The 19714-nt window shown below is 46.2% G+C and overlaps 2 pseudogenes; both read left to right on the forward strand.

Annotated features, from left to right (window-relative positions):
• The first annotated feature begins 10021 nt into the window (after positions 1-10021).
• Positions 10022-18813, forward strand: LOC123102300 (disease resistance protein RGA5-like; annotated as a pseudogene).
• On the forward strand, positions 11758-14228 carry LOC123102305 (disease resistance protein RGA5-like; annotated as a pseudogene).
• Positions 18814-19714: the final 901 nt, after the last annotated feature.

A 19714-nucleotide genomic window follows, 5' to 3' on the forward strand; every position in this document is an offset into this window, starting at 1 on the left:
TGAGTACCTTTGTACTCATGTTGCTATAATCTACATTTTTACAGAAGACGCTGCAACCCCTTCTGATGGGTTCTATGTAGACGTTGACATCAACGAGTAGGCTAAAGACCCAGGTGGTGACCCTGAGCTTGTGAAGGACCACGTAGTATAGTTAGGCTTTCCAAGCCTCTTTTATTTCACTAGTTGTCTGTACTCAGACAAGTTACTTCCGCTGCTGGTTTGTATGACTGTATGACTTGTATGTTGGGTCGTGAGACCCGTATCTTTGTGTATGCTATGTATGGCTCCCTAAGCCTTAAATAAAGTACTTGTGTCGTAGAGTCATGTTGTGATGCTTCGTTGTATTTGCACATATCGAGCATATTGTGTGTATGATTGAAATGCTTGGTATGTGTGGGATCTGACTACCTAGTTGTCTATCTTTAGTAGCCTCTCTTACCGGGAAATGTCTCCTAGTGTTACCGCTGAGCCATGGTAGCTTGCTACTGCTCTGGAACACTTAGGCTGGCCGGCATGTGTCCTTCTTCGTTCCTGTGTCTGTCCCTTCGGGGAAATGTCACGCTATGAGTACCGGAGTCCTGTTAGCCCGCTACAGCCCGGTTTACCGGAGTCCTGCTAGCCCAGTGCTACAGCCCGGACCCATTTGCTGATGACTGACACGTTCGAAGCTGGGTCATGGATGCCTGTCCCTGTAAGTCTGTGCCACTTTGGGTTTACGACTAGTCATGTCAGCCCGGGCTCCTTATCATATGGATGCTAGCGACACTATCATATACGTGAGCCAAAAGGCGCAAACGGTCCCGGGCAAAAGTAAGGCGGCACCCGTGGGGATACCGTGCGTGAGGTCGCAAAGTGATATGAGGTGTTACCGGCTAGATCGATGTGACATCGAGTCGGGGTCCTGACATCATGCGTTGCGGAACGAGTAAAGAGACTTTCCAGTAACGAGATTGAACCAGGTATTGGGATACCGGCGATCGAATCTCGGGCAAGTAACATACCGCTAGACAAAGGGAAGTGAATAAGGGATTGATTGAATCCCCAACATCGTGGTTCATCCGATGAGATCATCGTGCAACATGTGGGAGCCAACATGGTATCGAGATTCGCTGTTGGGTATCCATGTCTATATTTTCACTAGGTATAAAACTTGTGGTATGTGTATTTTTTATTAGGTATAACACCATGGATTTGTATATATTCATGAGATAGTATACCCTAGGTATATGTATATTTTCATTACATATAATACCCCTAGTATGTTTGTTTCTTTATTAGGTATAATACTTCATGTGTGTGTATATTTTTGCTAGGTATATCATCAACACGTATATATTTTTATTAGGTATAATACCCAATAACTAGTGTCGTTGTCTAATATCATATAGAAATGTGTATTGTAATAACTAGTGTCACGGTCTAATAATATGTACGCGTGTGTATGATGAATTTGGATTTTGCATGCGTGGGAGTTGCCCCCAAATGGAGCAGCCAAATAAATTTGAAAATAAATTATAAATACTCCAAGCATGCAAATGTATTAGGAAACAAATCAACACTAATGCACGCTGTTTCTAATTAAATGCTTTAACGGGTTGGACGCGAACAAGGTGCCCAGGCACCTAGGTGTCCCACCCGGGACTCCTTTAGTTCATCAAAAAAAAAAGGGAACATGAGTCAGCTTGATGTGTGTGTGTGTCTCTATATATATAGTTTAACCTAGAAAACAAACAAGAAACTCATTTAGTTTCCCTTTACCTATGAGGATCCTTTCTTACAATATAATCTACAGTACTGACATGCCTAGCGAGGCCAAACAAGATGTTCAAAACTAGTAGTTCTTTCGAATATTCAGATTTAATTCAGAGACATATGCTTGCTATGCTGACATGGATGGTATTTCATGCAGATTGGTGACTCGCATTTTGAGATGCGTGAGACTCCGGATGTAGCTGCGGAAATCTTGAAGGTTAAGGAAGAAACCGATGCAAAGCTTGACGGTGGAGGAATTACTGGGTCTAACGAAAAGGCTTACCCTGACGAGGAACACGTGCATGTGATTGGTTAACAGCTTGATGAGAGCCCAAATTGAAGTGCCGCCGAAGTAACGAAAGTACTTCGCACACGATGCTTTGGTGAACGATACTGGAACGATGCCCAATCAAACCGGCTGGAGCTGTTTAGGGCCCGCTTGGATTGTCGTTTTCAGGGCAAATACACCGGTAAAATATACCTCCGTATGGAAAATTCAGACCGGCTACGCATGGCTGCTTGGTTGATCGTTTTTGGTCCGTAATATTTACACAGGTTCGTTCGATTACACCTGTAATTAACCGGTATTTGGTACAGACCTCGGCCCGTCGTTTCTCCCAGCATCTTCGTAATCCTCTCCTCTTTTGAGCCTAGGCGAGGTCGACGGCTTCGCCGCGACGCCGCCGCAACCACCACGGACCGGCAGGCTCTGGCGCCAGCGTCAATGATGGAGTGCCGGCGGCGATGATTGATTCTGGCGCCGGCGAGGCGCCGGCGACGTTGACCGCGACGGCGGCTTGGTGATGACGGGGTTGTTCATGCGCGTCGCTATAGGATCCGCACCACGCGTCAGATCTCCTTGTTGATGCCGATGACCTAGTCCAGCTCGCCCGCCACCGCGCGACTTCTCCGCCGGCTGCGCACGGCCGACGGCCTTGACCAGAGAGGTGGAGATCGGGATGGTGTCGGGCACCAGGAACTGCAAGGGCAGCCTCTTTAGCGGGGGGAGGGGGTGGACGGGAGCGGCGGCGACGGCGGCAGCTTCCTGATCCATTCATCCCCCACGACAGCCAATGAGGAAGAAGACGCGTGATTATGGACGTGGGAACCGTGAAGGGGAAGGACAGAATTTACAAGCGGAAATTGTATCCGGCTGTAAATTACTGGAGACCAGTATTATGCGGTTGTAACTTGTTCCGACTGTAAGATTTTTTCGGGGCTTCCAAGCGGGGCCTTAGCCTTGGCCTTGGACAGTAGGATATGACATGTCGTCTGTATTTCGTCTGGGAAGTGTCGTGTGTGAAGCAGTGCTCCCGAAGTAATGATGCCTGCTTCATCCAGATTAAGGAGCTTAGTACTACCTCCATCTAGGTGAATAAGTCATTCGTATAGTTTTAGGTCATCGATTTAAGAAATTAAATATGTGTTATATGTCATGAAAAGTATGTCACTAGATTTCTACACGGATGTAGTTTCTAAATATATATTTTTATCACATATAATACATATTTAAATAGTTAAATCATCGACCTATAACTACGCTAATGACTTGTTCACCGAGACGGAGGTAGTAGCAAGCCCTTGGTTGAGCCCACGCCCCGATGTAATGCTGTCTGCTTCATCCCCACATGCAATAGTCCAACAGGGCCCCAGATGCGGCAATATTGCACGCATATGTACTACTCCCTCCGTCTAGGTGTGTAAGTCATCTTACGAAAACCAAATAATTCCAAAACACTTAGGCGCGGTGCATTAAATTCTACATCGTTTCTTGTTTCTTGACATATCAACCATAAGAGATGTGGGGTGTGCATGCTTTTAATGACTTGAGACTACCAAATACGACATGCAGTGGTTAGTTCATTGCATGCAATGCTATTAATTAGCAAATGAACATTAAGTTCTCTCGTTTTCCCCTCCTTCTTGGTCACGGTGCACAACATAAGATGACTTACTCACCTAGACGGAGGGAATAGTGAATTCCCTCATACTGGATTGTGCTACTAAACATCTAATAATCAAATTAAACAGTGCTACGGCCAAATGCGGCTGGCGCGCTCTGAAAACGTGCACAAGCAAACATCAAGATGAATGATATACGGAAAGCAAAAAATATATATCTCACCCACCCAGCAGCATGGCCTGTCTATAGTTTGGCTGAATTATATGGCTGCGTTGTAACCTCCCCTCCTATATGCCTGTCGACATGAACCAACTCCAGAAAATAAGTTAGGTCGCTGCACCAGGGAGCAAAACTCAGTCGAGAGCAGGCTCCCTAGGCAACACTAGCTAGTACTCCCTCCGTAAACTAGTATATGAGTTTTTAGATCACTATTTTAGTAATCTAAATATTTTTATATTAATTTACAGAGGGAGTACATGGTAAAATATGGACATGATCGTGGTGCATGCCACTTCAAACAGCTCAGCTGCAAAGGCCGGAACAGGTACATGGCTAGTCGAGAACATGCCACTTAGATCATTACTTTAGTAATCACAACGGCAAGGCGGCTGAGGAACCTCTAGTGCGGTACATGGTTTGCAGGTCCCCCATTTCGCAGGGGGTTGTGAAATGGCTTCTTCTTTTTTACATGTTTATTTGTGAAGATGGCAGGAGCAACATGTCCCAACTCCCAAGGCATTGATAAATACAGCCCCATTCGTTCGTTCAAGGGCCTAAATTAACGCCCCAACCATCTGCTCCGCTTATCCTTGTTGGCACTATCATAAGTCACTCCTTGGCAGGTAAATTACTGAACCAATTAAGTTGCAGAAATCCATCAGGATAAAACTCATCAACAGAACCATCTACTCCCTCCATTTTCAAATATAAGACGTTTTAGAAATTCCAGTGCGGGCTATATGCGGATATATATATAGATGTATTTAGAGTGTGGATTCACTAATTTTGCTCCGTATGTAATCCGCACTGGAAACCCGCTCCTATAGGCTAACCCTGCTAACCACCCTCGCTAGCTCTCGTCCTCCCACTAGGGTTTCCCCCCAGCGCCTCCCCCGTCCCACTCCTCCTCCCCGTACCCCCCTCCCCCCAACCCAGCGGGGCGACCGGGACAGCTCCCCTACCGCGCCGTCTAGTCCGTCCCGTACCTCCTCCTCCTACCACTGCCGCCGGCCGGCACGGCTAGGCGCTGCCCGCGCGGCGCCGTGGCCTGGCTGGCGGTGGCGGCCCCTTGCTCTTTCCCGGCGCAAATTCTCGGCTCGGGCGGCGTTTCCGGCGGCGGTGTTACTTGGCCTATGGCGGCCCATCGGCCTGGTGGCGGCTGGTGGCGACCTGTCGCGGTGATGGCAACGCCCTTTGCCGGCGGGGCGGCGGGATGGGGCAGGTCGGCCGGCGGCGCGAACCCGGCCCAGATTGCCTCGCTGCTCTCTGCATGGTGATGAGGTGGAGCAGCTCGGATGGTGGGCGGCGGCGCCGTTAGCACGTCTTCTGCAGCGCGAAGGCGGGGGCTCTACGGGCATATGAGCGCCCGGCCGGACCTGTTTGCCCACGGGTCTGGTTTGCCCCTGCTATTGCGTCCGGTCGGTTACCGTCGTTGACGGTGGAGGTTGAGCCCTCCCGCGTACCGATGGTGCTGCTGCCCTAGTCCCGGCTCCTCCTCATCGTTGTGCAGACCCTACTTCGTGGTGCCGTGGTGAGACGGCGCGGAAGCTTCAAGTCCGTGTTGGCGCAGGGTGGTGGTCGGTTTGGTGGCGAGCTCCGGAGCGCCTGAGGGGTGGGTTGGGATCGGGAGAAATCCCTGTCGGCTTGGCCAACATCGGCGTGGCGGCGCCTGCGGGTGTCATCAGTTCTTCCTGGAGGGCGTCGGGGCGACCCTTCCTATCACCTCGCCGCATACCGGGGGAAACCCTTCGCAGCAGCGTCGTCGTCGTCGCATCCCTTCTTGGAGGTGTTGCTTCGTGTTGGCATTCCGGAGTTTTGGAGCTTGGCGGGAGTTCTCCGATGGGCGCAGCAGTCGCGAGGCTTCTTTGTTTTTCGTTGATCCGCCGTTCTTGGCATTTGTTTCTTTTATGTTTTCTCTTTTGTTTCTTTTTGGGCGTGATTGTGCTACTTTCGCCCCAGCACCTATCGTTGGCTGTATCGTGGTTGTTGCTTTGTAATACAAAGCGGAGGAAACCCTTTCTCGGTCAATCTTTAAAAAGACTTATATTTAGTAACTAAGGTAGGCCGATTAAACAATGTTGTAACTTAATCCCTGGTACTCTCCTAGACTGTTTACAAAGGGAATCACGTCTACTTGATCCCTGGAAAGTGAAAAGTGAAAACAGAGTTGAATCGATCTGATATGCAAACCTAGTCAACACGTTTCTGATCCGTTGTCAAGATTCATGACTCAAAATAAGGGCCAGGACAGAGTCGTCGCCACTAACTTGTTGACCACAGGCCAGTCGAAACATGTACGTACGCAGCAGCCCCTAGCTGCCCAATGCCGAGACGTGCAAGTGTAACAAAAAGCAGGCTAACTGGTACCCCTTCGTTTTAAAATATAGTGTTTTCTCTATTTCCGTGCTTCAACTTTGACCTTAAATTTAACCTACGAGACCGACTGTGGCGGGAGCAAATGTTATACCGGTGAATTTGTATTCAAAAGAAGTTTTCAATTATATAATTTTTTCTTCCGCTGCAGTCAGTCTCGTTTGTTAAATTTATGATCAAAGTTGGACCTTGGGAAGCGCGGACGCACTATATTTTAAAATAGAGGGAGTAGTTTTTTTAGGAACAAATTAATAGACAGAGATCATTGTCTGAATGGAGAACCAAGTTTAGTATCACGCAGATCTTCTACGTACTCTAGTCGTACATTCAGCTCAGATCATCTGCCCGACTGCCCTGCTCTGATAATGTTTAAATCACAGATCAGAGTCTCTCCTTTTGGCAAGCAAAGCAAATAAACTACTGAAACAACTTTGCTGAAACTCATCAACAGATTGGGGCACGCGCAAAGGGTCCGTCTTTCACAGGCACAAAGGGTCCAATGGCTAGCTAGGCGAGCGTTCCATGCATGTGGGCACATGTACACAGGCCAAATTGCTGATGAAGATGCTCTGACTCATGACAGTAGTAGGCAGAGCTTGTCCTCGATAGTTGTGTGTGTGTGTGAGAGAGAGAGAGTGTGTGTGTGACGGGGAGCATGCATCGAACCCGTACTACGTTAACATTGAACCCACCCACGTTAACTTATCAACCGCGCTCCCAGCACCATGTATTTGACTACGTGCAGAGCATCTAAAGCCGGCCCCTTTAAAATCATCTTCAAATGTTCACGAACACGCCCAATCGATCACCATGATTGAAGGAAAAAGTCACCCAATCGAGCCTCTCATATCATCCATATACGTCGAGACTGTCCATAAACCTTTTAATTTTGAGAGAGTGTTGTATTTCCTTCCTCCTTTTCGCAAACCAGGAAATAATGTGCATTGCGACGTACCAGGAGCAATTTTGAGAGACACTTGAAGACTCGAGTCCGTACATGGATGGGAGGGTGTTGGGGCCGGTGACGCACATGGACCAGACTTAGCAGAGCAGTACCACTTGTGTCGGCAACTGTAGTCTGAAAATGAGAAGATGTGATGAGACATGGCCTGTCAGCTTTGCATGCGTGGCAGTGCAAGACCTAACCAAGAGACATGCCACTTGAAGTTTAGCCGCCCTCACATGCATCACATCAACTTTTCTGTTGTTTGTAGGGTCCTTGTGTACCCTTTCCTATTAAAAAGACGATGCATGTAATCTCCGTCATCTGAACTATTTGTGTTTGCTTTAACTGTGGGCCAGCAAATTAGAATTCTACACCTATAATCCTAAGAGACGAGGAGTGTATAAGTACAACTTGCATTAGGGCTTCTCCTCCCCCTACAGCGGCGCCGCGCCGCATCGGGAAAAGCCCGCCATCCGCCTCCAGCCGCCAACAGCAAAGGATCCCCCGTCCCGCCGCCGCCGCCGAGGGCAACACACGGCGGCGGCGGCGACAATTCTCCTCAGCCGACCATTGGATCTGGGTGGCGACGGTCCACTCCTGCCATATGCGAAGGGTAGTGGCACGGGCTGGCGGATACCAGGGTCAGCATGCTAGTCACGGCGACGGCGAGATCTCCACGACGTCGGCTAGGGCACCCTATCTAGGCCCAAATGGGCTTCAACGGGCCACACGTCAGGCTCTCGTCATGCATCTCCTCTGATCCGGCGACGGCAAGCGGCTTCTGGACTAGACCTGCAACACAAGGACGTCGAGGGCTCCGACCCTGGGCGTGATGGTGGTGGTCATCTCCTTCGCCAGAGGTGGTTGGCCGACTGGTTGTGGCAAGTCGCATCCAGTCCTGGCATCGAGTGGGGAGGCGATGCTGCCGGTGAAAACCGTCCTATGACTTCGGTCATGGCGGGCGACGGCTGCGTTTTTGCATCATTATCTTGTTGAAGACATTGCCACTGCAGCTATCGTCGACTTCCTTGCGCTGCTCCTGGTGAAAACCTAGACCCGGGTTTCCCGAATCTGACAATGGTGGCTATTTACTCGTCGCTCTCCCTCATGGGGGCATCGTTTTTGGAGCAGCTGTCGGGTGGGGTAGACAAGTGGTGGAGCGCTGTTTCATTTACCGCATCAAAGACGACGTATCTCGACGGGGTGGCGCAGCAGGGTCTCGACGATGGAATGTGTTATGATGGACGCACGTAGGAAGGTGTCGTTTTCTGGCGCCATGGTGGCACCGACGGCGAGCCTGGCAAGGTCGATGTTGAGCTTCGTGTGATATCTGTTTGGTATTCGGCTTAGACAATTGGCATCCCTTCCTCAACTAGATAGGAGAAGTGACAGATGTTGCCAAGATGGTGTTTTCAGATTTACTGTTGTATTACTTTATATTGTCTTTGTGAATAATTAATAAAATGGATACATGGATTGCCCAGATGCAGAGACCGGGGGTCATCCTCCTTTTCGAATAAAAATCTCCAACGCTGGGTCCACAGACACGGGAGACAAGTCTATGAACACGAATATCGAAGCCGGCCATCCAACGCTAAACGCATATATTTCATCAAACACGATATAATTCATCAAAATTTGGATAGGAAATAGCACAAATCATCTATTCATAGGATATAAATAGGTCTAGTATAACAATACTTCAAATTCAGCGAGAAATAGTTCAAATTCAACTAGATTAACCGGATGTCGAACAAGTTTTTTCATGAATAGATCATGTCGCCCGGCACATATATATGTAAATGGTCTGCCCTCTATTCCGGGGTTAGTTTTCATGCTGTAGACGTGGAGTCCCATTACAACTCCTTTTAGTACTGGTATAAATACAGTTCATCGTCGGGGAGACCCAGTACGGCGCCTCAAGAAGAGTAGCAAGCCATCGTTTAATTACACACACCGAACTCGGAAGAAAAATCTTTGCACCGATGGCTCCAAATCTCTCCTTGGCATCGGATGCAAAGAATACAAAATTTTCTTCTTTTAATTGTCAGTTCTATTTTACAAATGAGTTTCTTATGTGTAGTAAGTGTAGAATAACTTCATATCGAATTGTTTTTCCTTATTTTATTATTTTCATAAAATTTACAAAAATTGGTCTCATCACACATAAAATGATGTTAGTGCAAATATACCATATGATGCCTTACATTAACTCAGTTTTTTAAAATTTATTTTATTGAATCCTTTTTTTTCTAGAAATTGCTGTGAACTACAAATGTGCCTCATGATCAGCTTGACTGATGGATTTGAAATTTCATTACACCAATATATACGTTAATTGATCTTGTATCACCGTGTAATTCATATCATGTACTCACTCTGTATCAACTTTGTACTAACTCTAGTACAAGGTCGTAGTAAGGTTAAGACACTTATTTTGGGACGAAGGGAGTATTAAATAATTTAGTATAGTTTAAATTTTTGATATTTCCTTTAGTGTTAACTCGCCAAGCTTCTTTTTTTTTTGACCTAATTGTTCAATTCATATCATATACACACACCGAACCATGATGAAAAATCACTGCATCATCAAGTTACACTGCAACGTGAAGAAGAATCACTGCATAAAAAAAACACTGCTTTACTACCATGACCGTCCAGAGAGCACGGGCCGCTCCAAATCTTATCTCCTTGGCGCCTCTAACAAAGCATCGGATGCCATGCCAGCATTCTCTAGGGTCACTGCAGAAAACAGCAGCAAGGCAGCGTGGGCTCACTGCAGCAAGGCATCAATCATGAAATTAGTGGAGGGGTCGACACTCACGCACATACATGGACTGCTGCATACCACCATCCATCTGTAGCAGCTCATTTTCTCCAGCTCTATCATTAGAAGCAGCACCACCGTCGTCTCCTCCATTTCTCAAGCTCTACTATGGCGATGTGTAAAAACTAAAAACAGAGCTTTACATGACCAGAGAGCTCCAAATCTTACCTCCTTGGTAACTCTAACAAAGCATCGGATGCCAGACATCATGGGGTCGACACTGCAAGACATCGTGAGGTCATTAGTGGACGGGTCAATCAACCCGTCGTCTCCTCTGTTTCTCCAGCTCTATCAATCAACCCATCGCCCACTCACGCACATCACATGGACTGCTGCACCATCCATCTGTAGCAGTAGCACCGCCAACTCTTATCAATCAACCCAGCGTCTCCTCTGTTTCTCCAACTCTATCAATCAACCCATCGTCTCCTCCGTTTATCCACCACCAACTCCTCCGCCACAGCAAGAAAAGACACCTCTCCTCCTGGTCCAAGCCATGGAGGCCGCCATGATCCCCTTGATCAAGAAGCTCGGCAGCCTACTCGCTGGCGAGTGCAACCTGGAGAAACGCGTGAGGAAGCGCGTCGAGTCTCTGATCACTGAGTTGAAGATGATGCACGCCGTTCTACGCAAGATCGGCGCCAAGCCGGCCGAGCAGTTCGACGAGCACGTCCTCATCTGGGCGGGCAAAGTGAGGGACCTCTCCTACCATATGGAGGACGCCGTCGACAATTTCGTCGTCCGCGTGGAGGACCACGGCCATGACGGTGGCTCCACCAACATGAGGAACAAAGTCAAGAAGTTCCTCAAAAAGGCCACAAAACTGTTTACCAAGGGTAAGGCTCTTCATCAGATCTCCGATGACATTGAAGAGGCTCAGCGGCTCGCCAAGGAGTTAGGCGACCTGCGCCAGAGGTATATGATTGAGGCACATGCCAACAGTAGTGGTGATGCCATTGATCCTCGCCTCAAGGCGGTGTATAAAGATGTCACGGAGCTCGTTGGGATAGATCATGTAAGAGATGAGCTGATCAAGAAGTTGTGTGATAGTAATGAGAGGTCCAAGGAGCACTTACAGACCATGTCTATTGTTGGATTTGGTGGGTTGGGCAAGACAACTCTCGCCAAAGCAGTGTATGACAAGATCAAAGTGTTGTTTGATAGTGTAGTGTTTGTTTCCGTGTCTCGGAAACCTGACATGACCAAGATTTTCAAGAAGATCTTATATGAACTTGACGAGAACAAGTATGCAACCATCAACGAAGCTGCTAGGGACGATGGACAACTCCTCGATGAATTGAGAAAGTTTCTTCAGGATAAGAGTATGCACTATATATGTTTGATGTTTCTAACCGATTAGTCCTTTATATTAATTTCTTGAGACGTACGTAGCAGCAAATAATTATAATTATTCTTTCCAGGAGAGCATGTAATGCTAGCTGGTGAATAACGTGTCTGAATGAAGTTTTATTTTGGTTTTATTAAATGGATGCTGTTATCATGCCTTACAATTGTGTTTTATATGCATCTTCCAATTATAAACTATACATGTTTCTAAGTGATTAATATTTTCTATAACTTTCTGCCGACTTCTAGACGAAACATATATAAACCTAGTTATGTTGGTTGATTTGCAAACTAACACACCAAAAACAATTGAGGTACCTCATTGTAGTTGATGACACATGGGATGAAAAAGCATGGGAATTTATCAAGTGTGCTTTCCCCGACAACTGTCTCGGTAGTCGAGTAATGACTACCACCCGCATAGGCAGTATCTCTAGAGCATGTTGCTTTTCTGGTGGTGATATAATATATCAGATGAAACCTCTTACTGAGGATCACTCCGAAAGACTCTTCTATAAAAGAATATTTCCTCAAGGAAGTAAGTGTCCTGCTGAATTGGAGTCATTATCTAAGGCAATCTTAAAGAAATGTGGTGGAGTACCACTAGCCATCATTACTATTGCTAGTATTTTAGCCAGTAATGGTGAAGATCAACAGGTGGAGCCAAAGTATCAGTGGGACATCATACTTGGTTCTATTGGTCGTGGACTTGCAGAAGGTGGTAGTGCAAAGGACATGCAGAGAATATTGTCCTTTAGTTATTACGATTTTACCTTCCCATTTGAAGACTTGTTTATTATATCTCAGTATATTTTCAGAGGATTTTGAGATAAGAAGAGACCGGTTAATATGGTTGTGGATAGCCGAAGGGTTTGTGCAAGGTGGAAAACAAGGAACTACATTATTTGAGCTTGGAGAGAGTTACTTCAATGAGCTCGCAAATAGAAACTTGATTCAACCAGTACATTTTGATGCTACCGGCAAGGCTGAAGCCTGTCGCGTGCATGATATGGTGCTTGATCTGTTATGTTCCCTGTCTAGTGAACAAAACTTTGCTACAATATTAGATGGTACTCAACAAAGCAAATCTATTTCACACAGCAAGAGTCGCAGATTATCTTTTCAAAATAGCATGTCAGAGCCCACCATCAATCAGGTTGATGCCACAACTATGCCACAAGTGAGGTCCGTTGTTCTCTTCAGAACAGATATTGATCTAATCAGAACTATTTCATGCTTTCAAGTTTTGCGTGTATTGGATTTAGAAGGTTGTGGACTTGGGAGAGATCGCCACCATATTGATCTCAGGTATATTGAGAATTTATTACACCTAAGGTATCTAGGGCTAAGAAACACTTTTGTTCCTGAGCTCCCCATGGAAATCGGAAAGCTACAGTTTTTGGAGACACTCGACTTAGCAAAAAATGGATCAAGTGTAGCAGTGATTCCGCCAAGTGTTGTCCGTCTAAAACGTTTGATATTCCTAGATGCACAAGATGCGGTGTTACCCGTTGGCATCGGGAACCTGACGTCCTTAGAAGAGCTGACTGGAGAATTGGTGGATGTGAAAGAGCTAGGGCAACTGGTCAAGCTGAGAGTGCTCTACCTTTTTTGGGAAGGGAACGATGAGAGCATGTGTAATTCTTTGGTGGTGTCTTTGGGCAAGCTGCAGAGAATGCAGAGTCTAACAATTTACGGTTGTGCATGGTGTGCAAGGTCTGATGTCAGCTGGGATGGTTGGGTGCCCAACCCACAGCTTCGCTACCTTTGGTTTAGCAGATGCACCACCACATTGCCTAGGTGGGTTAATTCATCATTGTTTCCCCTCCTCTCCTTCATAAATATTTCAGTGGACAGTGTCCAGCCTAAAGTCGACATTCAGATCCTCGGGATGTTTCCCGCTCTTCATGTTCTCCAGCTTTGGGCCAACACATCTCAGTACACTCGTGTTGAAATGTTCGTCGTTAGTGCTAACGCATTCCCATGTTTGAGAGAGTGCATCTTCTCTGGTTTTCTCACGGTGCCATCTATGTTTCCACGAGGAGTTATGCCAATGCTTCAAATCATGTCGTTCGATGCCGGAGCGTCGGACATTGCCAGTGGTGAGCTGGATGTCAGCATGCATGGGGCACCTTCCTTCCCTCCGGGAAGTCACGGTTTACTTTTTGCGTGAGGAAGGCAGCTCTTCGGATAAGTGCAAGGAGGAGGCGGATATTGCGCTGAGGCATGCAGCGGACACCCATCCCAACCGTCCCACCCTTCGTATCATTCGTGAGTCCTTTCTCTTAGGTTTCGTCTGTAGATTATGGCTCAATTCTACTTCTCCAAACAATGCACATGGTGATTGCTTTATTTTTCTTAGATTAAGCCCAATGACGACGACGATCCCGTGTGTGCCGGTCAAGCTCCGGTTGCGGCTTGGCTTCTTCTGCAACCAAGGGTGAAGCTTTTCTGAAGCAAATTCTGGCAAATTCCCCAAGCCAGGCCACCCTGATCCCGCAATTCCTACAGAATCCATCGCCCTCGAGCTGGACCTTGCGGAGACGACGACAATGACGCCATGATGCGGGCGTCTCCTTCTCCCCTGTCAAGCTGGCTTACTTCTGCTCCGCCCTCGCCTCGGCCGCCACCATGGGTGCCACTGCCACCTCCCGCCAGATCCCAGGCCTCCGTCCGGCGCGTCCTCCCTGGCACACCGTCTACAGGGGCACCATCATAGTCTTGCTGTGCTTTAGCTTGGTGCTTTCTCGTGGTGTTTGAGCCCATCGTACGCTCTAGCTAGTTAGATGTCATCTTGTAAGAATTGTGCGGTCCATGTGGGAACATAGCTGTTATTTCAGTATGAAGAAACATATGAATCTGTAACCGGAGAAATACTAATTCCTACAATGATCTTGTTTTATCTTAATTTGTCATAATTTAGTTAGGTATATATACGTGTTCTTAATTATCTTCTTAGTTTTGTCTATATTATCATGCAATCTTCTCTCTAGCTTCTGTGTTGTGTGTTCTGTAACCCTCTTCAGTTAATGCTTCTGAACTTGCACAGATAAGTTGGTCTGCTTCTGAATTTGTTGAGTTGGGTTCTTCGTTACTCTTGTAATTTGGCACCGTTGGATTGATCTTTCTGTTGTTCCATTCCAATGCTCCGCGTGTAGTAGATTGCAAATCAAGTTCAGCCAACTGCTTTTGCTCCCTGAACTAGTTAGTGCCTTGCAAATGCAGTTGTGATTTCGCTGGACAACGACGTCGTCCTGCAGCAGCACCGGGAGAATTCAAGAACATTGGTTTCACCATGCATGATTTGCTAATAATAATTTAGTACTCCCTCCGTCCAGAAATACTCGTCGGAGAAATGGATGAATCTAGATATATTTCAGTTATATCCATCTATCCGACAAGTATTTTGGGACGGAGAGAGTAGTAACGACACTAAAGCCTGGATGACCGACGTCCATGTGTCTATGTACGCATGCATGATTTGCTATTTGCTTTTTTTTGTTTTATTTACTCTGTTGTGTCTATGTACGTATGCTTTCATCGTGCAGCAGACTACTCTGTTTTACTTACTGAATTTGTGAAGAGCTGATCATCACTCTTTTGTCATGTGCACGCCTGCCTATGTGGTTTATTCTTTAAGATGTTGTGATGTTTTAGGCAAAATGGACTGAGGAGAAATAAATAATTAGAGAGTATTAGTACGTAGTAACACCCAGCCCAGCCATGTTTGTAGCTTTGCAAGTCTGTGTCTGAATGTCCACACTGTCAAGCATTTCTTTATCACTTCCGCTTCAATAGACCCCCTCAACACAAGAATGACCGTGATTGTCCGGTACCTCGTAATAACACAGGGCACGATGGGCATATTTTAAAAAAGAGGCCGCCCGCCCACTCGCCTGCCGGAGCGTATACGTATACGAATACAAATTTTTTTCAGTTATCCCGCCCGCCCGCCCGCCCGCTCGCAGATATTTGTCGGTGTGATCGTTGGCGCGCATGCAGGGAAGTTTTCCCACCCGCCCGCGTTCGCCGTGCCAGCCCCCATTCAATGCGGCTGCATGAGATTCGGTTGCCGGGCGCCGCCCCCGTCCCATCGGGCACCGTTGCTGCCCGACACCGTCGCCAGCTCGCCTGCCGGTCAGACAGCCCCACCGGCGCGGATGCGCATGCCGCCTCATCACATCGCTACTGGCCACAGCCTGCCGCCTGCCGCACGCCACCGCTGCCGCTGCCATGCATGCCGGCCGACAGCCCGGCGGTAGTGGTGATGCCATTGATCCTCGCCTCAAGGCGGTGTATAAAGATGTCACGGAGCTCGTTGGGATAGATCATGTAAGAGATGAGCTGATCAAGAAGTTGTGTGATAGTAATGAGAGGTCCAAGGAGCACTTACGGACCATGTCTATTGTTGGATTTGGTGGGTTGGGCAAGACAACTCTCGCCAAAGCAGTGTATGACAAGATCAAAGTGTTGTTTGATAGTGTAGTGTTTGTTTCCGTGTCTCGGAAACCTGACATGACCAAGATTTTCAAGAAGATCTTATATGAACTTGACGAGAACAAGTATGCAACCATCAACGAAGCTGCTAGGGACGATGGACAACTCCTCGATGAATTGAGAAAGTTTCTTCAGGATAAGAGTATGCACTATATATGTTTGATGTTTCTAACCGATTAGTCATTTATATTAATTTCTTGAGACGTACGTAGCAGCAAATAATTATAATTATTCTTTCCAGGAGAGCATGTAATGCTAGCTGGTGAATAACGTGTCTGAATGAAGTTTTATTTTGGTTTTGTTAAATGGATGCTGTTATCATGCCTTACAATTGTGTTTTATATGCATCTTCCAATTATAAACTATACATGTTTCTAAGTGATTAATATTTTCTATAACTTTCTGCCGACTTCTAGACGAAACATATATAAACCTAGTTATGTTGGTTGATTTGCAAACTAACACACCAAAAACAATTGAGGTACCTCATTGTAGTTGATGACACATGGGATGAAAAAGCATGGGAATTTATCAAGTGTGCTTTCCCCGACAACTGTCTCGGTAGTCGAGTAATGACTACCACCCGCATAGGCAGTATCTCTAGAGCATGTTGCTTTTCTGGTGGTGATATAATATATCAGATGAAACCTCTTACTGAGGATCACTCCGAAAGACTCTTCTATAAAAGAATATTTCCTCAAGGAAGTAAGTGTCCTGCTGAATTGGAGTCATTATCTAAGGCAATCTTAAAGAAATGTGGTGGAGTACCACTAGCCATCATTACTATTGCTAGTATTTTAGCCAGTAATGGTGAAGATCAACAGGTGGAGCCAAAGTATCAGTGGGACATCATACTTGGTTCTATTGGTCGTGGACTTGCAGAAGGTGGTAGTGCAAAGGACATGCAGAGAATATTGTCCTTTAGTTATTACGATTTTACCTTCCCATTTGAAGACTTGTTTATTATATCTCAGTATATTTTCAGAGGATTTTGAGATAAGAAGAGACCGGTTAATATGGTTGTGGATAGCCGAAGGGTTTGTGCAAGGTGGAAAACAAGGAACTACATTATTTGAGCTTGGAGAGAGTTACTTCAATGAGCTCGCAAATAGAAACTTGATTCAACCAGTACATTTTGATGCTACCGGCAAGGCTGAAGCCTGTCGCGTGCATGATATGGTGCTTGATCTGTTATGTTCCCTGTCTAGTGAACAAAACTTTGCTACAATATTAGATGGTACTCAACAAAGCAAATCTATTTCACACAGCAAGAGTCGCAGATTATCTTTTCAAAATAGCATGTCAGAGCCCACCATCAATCAGGTTGATGCCACAACTATGCCACAAGTGAGGTCCGTTGTTCTCTTCAGAACAGATATTGATCTAATCAGAACTATTTCATGCTTTCAAGTTTTGCGTGTATTGGATTTAGAAGGTTGTGATCTTGGGAGAAATCTCCACCATATGGAGCTCAGGCATATTGAGAATTTATTACACCTAAGGTATCTAGGGCTAAGAAATACTTTTGTCCATGAGCTCCGTGTGGAAATAGGAAATCTAGAGTTTTTGGAGACACTCGACTTAGGAAAAAATGGATTAAGTGTAGTAACGATTCCGTCAAGTGTTGTCCGTCTAAGACGTTTGATATGCCTAAATGCAGCCGATGCGGTGTTACCCATTTGGATCGGGAACCTGACGTCCCTAGAAGAGCTGACTGGAAAATTGGTGGATGTGGAAGAGCTAGGACAACTGGTCAAGCTGAGAGTGCTCTTCCTTTACTGGAATGGGAGCGATGAGTGTGTGTGTAATTCTTTGGTGGAGAAAGCTGCAGAAAATGCAGAATCTAACAATTTTTGGTGCACAGTGTGCAAGGTATGATGTCAGCTGGGATGGTTGGGTGCCCACCCCACAGCTTCGGTACCTTTGGTTTAGCAAATGCACCACCACATTGCCTAGGTGGGTTAATTCATCATTGTTTCCCCTCCTCTCCTTCATGAATATTTCAGTGGACAGAGTCCAGCCTGAAGTCGACATTCAGATCCTCGGGATGTTTCCTGCTCTTCGTGTTCTCAGGCTTTGGGCCAACAAACGTAGGTACAGTTGTGTCGAAATGTTCGTTGTTGGCGCTAATGCATTCCCGTGTTTGAGAGAGTGCCTCTTCTCTGGTTTTCTCACGGTGCCATCAATGTTTCCACGAGGAGCTATGCCAATGCTTGAAATCCTGTGGTTCCATGCCCGGGCGTCGGATATTGCCGGCGGTGACCTGGATGTCAGCATGGGGCACCTCCCTTCCCTCCAGCAAGTCCAGGTTGGCTTTTGGCGTGAGGAAGGCAGCTCTTCAGATAAGTGCAAGGAGGACGCAGATGTCCTGCTGAGGCATGCAGCGGACATCCATCCCAACCGTCCCACACTTCGTACCTATCAAGCAAGTGAGTCATTTCTCCCAGCTTTCTTCTATAGAATTTGGCTTAATTTTATTTCTAAATACGGTACAAATGCTCATTCCTTTTAATTTTTTTTTGGTTTCTCAGGTTATTATCCCCAATGACGACGACGATCTCAAGCCTTTCAAGCTCTAGGGGTGAGTTGAAGACCTCTTTTATCTTGACGTCCAGGAGCCCTCGAGCTGGAACGAGACGAGGCAAGCTGGTTGCCCACCATGGCTGCCACCTCCCGCGAGTTCCAGGCCTCCGTCGTCACCTCCTCTTAGTATCTTCTTGTCTTCTCGAAGAGTCCCTATCTCCTGCGTTTTCTCCTGGTGTTTGAATCCATGGTAATGCTCTTGTTAGATGTTGGAGTATGTCATCTTGTGCGCTTCATATGAGAACAGCTCTGTTTTTTCAGTCTGAATAATGTTGTTGATTCTAGAACGGGAGAAATATTATTTCTTACTATGATTTTTTTTTTGCGGGAGAGTCTGAATAATGTAGTTGATTCTGTATGTGTTCCTAACTTTTTACCTTGGTCTATATGCAATCTCTTCTCTCTCATGTGTTCGAGTATGGTGTTCTGCAAATCTCTTCAGTTAATTTTTTTCTTTTCTGAAAAGAAATCTCTTCAATTAATGCTTTTGAACTTGTTGCACAGATGTTGGTCTGCTTCCGAATTTGTTGACTTGGGTTCTTAGTTACTCTTGTAATTTGGCACCGTTGGATTTGTTGAGTTGTTCCATTCCAATGCTCCGTGTGCAGCAGATGGCGAATTCAAATTCCATGAATTGCTTTCGCTGCCTGAACTAGTTAGTGTCGTGCAGTGCGAGTAGAATCCAGGATCACTGCACAGCCTACATGACCGACGTCCATGTGTTTATGTATATTTGTACTATGCTGCACCTGATTGACACTCTGTTTACATAAGACTACTCTGTTTTACTTACTGAATTTTGGACAGCTGATCAAAACTCAGTATACGTACATGTGTGTGTGTGTGTGTTTATTCATTTGACGTTTCTTTTTATTTCTGCCCTGATTTCTTCTAGCTCGATATAGGTTGCAGGTCAGCACTACATACTACACATCACATGACAGCAACACAGTAGACCGGCTAGCTAGCAGCTCTGTATCCGTTTCAGTCCGTATCTAGTCTACATTAAAATATCTCAAATTTCTTATAATTAGGAACAAAGGGAATAGTTACACAAGAGTTACTTCCTATTACTTCCTACTAGTTCGAATTCGTGGCCCTCACCCTTCTAGACAATATGTAAACTACCTCTGTTTCTAGGCAACAAGTCATCATCAATTCAGTTTTCGGTCGTGGTAACAAAGAAAACAGAGCTTGAGTGCTTGACAACACAACAACAAAAGTTATGCAAGAGCACAACAACCAGGCACCCCAAAGGCCACCATCT

This window comes from Triticum aestivum, chromosome 1B (genome assembly GCF_018294505.1).
Source record: "Triticum aestivum cultivar Chinese Spring chromosome 1B, IWGSC CS RefSeq v2.1, whole genome shotgun sequence".
Lineage (NCBI taxonomy): Eukaryota > Viridiplantae > Streptophyta > Magnoliopsida > Poales > Poaceae > Triticum > Triticum aestivum.